The sequence below is a fragment of the Pinus tabuliformis genome, chromosome 4_2 (genome assembly GCF_031772625.1).
Source record: "Pinus tabuliformis cultivar Carrire ecotype Pingquan chromosome 4_2, CPIR1, whole genome shotgun sequence".
In the NCBI taxonomy this organism is placed as follows: Eukaryota; Viridiplantae; Streptophyta; class Pinopsida; order Pinales; family Pinaceae; genus Pinus; species Pinus tabuliformis.
The window spans coordinates 564,675,809-564,677,856 of NC_142304.1; positions in this window are offsets into that span (position 1 = coordinate 564,675,809).

Below are 2,048 nucleotides of genomic sequence, written 5' to 3' on the forward strand. Positions count from 1 at the left end.
TTGCTTTGTTGGTCTGGTCATGGTCTGTTATGGTCTGTTGCTTTGTTGGTCTGGTTATGCTCTGGTAATCCTGAGAAGCTGCTTCTGTCAATTCCCAGGTTTCTTTCTGAGGCCTCAGGCCCTCGTTCGGATGATCCTTTGAATAGCCCGTGTTCTGTCGTAGTGGTTGATCGGTCTTGTTCTCATAGTGCCACTGCTGTTTTCGTTATGCCCCATCTTCACCATAGAATGAGGAGCCACAGGGGAACTCCTCAGCATGTGCCCTCCAGCCCGTCCTCCAGTTCTCCCTCCCTCTCCAGCGAATTCATAGCTGGCCATTACCCTCGCACTCGTAGTGGGAGAGGGCGTTTTCTTCTGCCCAGCCATTACCCTGAGCCCTGTCCTCCAGACTCCTCGTCTTCTCCCTCATTAGGCTTTGTGATTTTCACCTTCAATTTCTCTCTGAATCATCCTAGGATTACTGCTCACATCTCGGTGTTCTTTCATGAGGAAGCCTAGGAGGTAGGAGAGTCTAGCTCTCATCAGGAGGGCCCTGCCTCCGTCTCAGTGCTGAATCTGTTTTCTTTGTAGGCTCCGGAGGTCCCAGCTCATAATGCCTTGGATGTGGTGATGGCAGTAGTGGCTCTTGGTCCTTATGAAACTGATGCTGCTCGTGCAAGGGATATGCTTGATTTCGGTTGGTGCAGAATTGTGGAAGAGCCTCTAGATGTGTAGGTCGTTCTCTGCTGCCTCTGTTTCATGTCATGCGGCCCATAGTAGTGGGTAAATTTTTGTTCATGCTGATAAGTGGGTCAACATCTGCAAGTTATGGTTCAAAACACAAGTTTTTGTGAATTTCTGTAAGCTCTGTAAGAAGGTCAACACTTGTTCCCCTGCGTGGGATTTGATAACTAGTTCTCGACTAAGTTCTCTGTCGTGGGTAGTGTTTCTGATATTCTCTGCCGCTCCTTCAGGGTAGTTGTTTTTGACTCCAGTCTAGATGTAATTTTACCCCTTTAATGTTAATAGAGTAATTTTATTTAGAAAAAAAAAATATATATATATATTAGTGTAATTTTGAATATATAATTCTTATATATATATATATATATATATAGAAAGTACATTAATAATATTCATAATATTAATAATGTTAACCATATATATAAATAATATAAAATATTAATAATATTACCCATAATACAATAATATTTAATAAAAATAATAATAGTTATAATTATATTATAATAGTGTTATTATTATAACAAAAATGATATTATAATATAATAGTTAATAATATTTGTTCTTAATATATTAATAAATTAATATTACATTTTAAATATTATTGTTCAAATACTTGAAATTATGTCTCTACATTGCTCCCTATTTAAGCCTTTTCCATGGTCTGCCTCTTCATCTGATCCTCATGATGAACCACATTTATTGGTTCGAAACGCATCTGCCAAAAATTTCTCTTATGTCATTTCTATTGAAAGACTTTGCTTAATTCATTATGGATCTCATAAGCCTCAATACAAAAATAACATATTGTATTATTATATTATTATTATAGTATATTATATTAAATATATATAGTATATTGAATTGAAATAAAATATAATTATACACGAATCTAGGGAAGCTCATTGAGGAGGAAACGGGAGGCCGCGCGTCAAAATTTTTTCGCCTCTAGTTTCTAGGGTTTGTCCATTGCACAGGGAAAAGAGGCTGAACCCTAGCCACCTCAGCCCCCGGTTTCGCCTCTGCTTCTCTGGCCGGGACCGATGGGTTTCTCACTGCTGCAGATTTTGCTTGTTGGATGCGTGCTAGCCTATCCTTTACTATTTTGGAGCATTGAGGGAACATGGGTGTGGAGATTCTGACCGTCTCTGCTTTCTGTTTCGTGCCACTGCAATATCACTGGGTATTTGTTGGGGTTTCTGAACGCTACTGTGGAAGAATGGGTGCTGCTGTTTTTACTTCAGGTTCGTTTGTTTCAGGAGGAGAGTTTTGAGGGGGCGGGGGAGGAGTAGCCACCATGGTAGCTTTTTTCCCCATTTTGTGCCTCT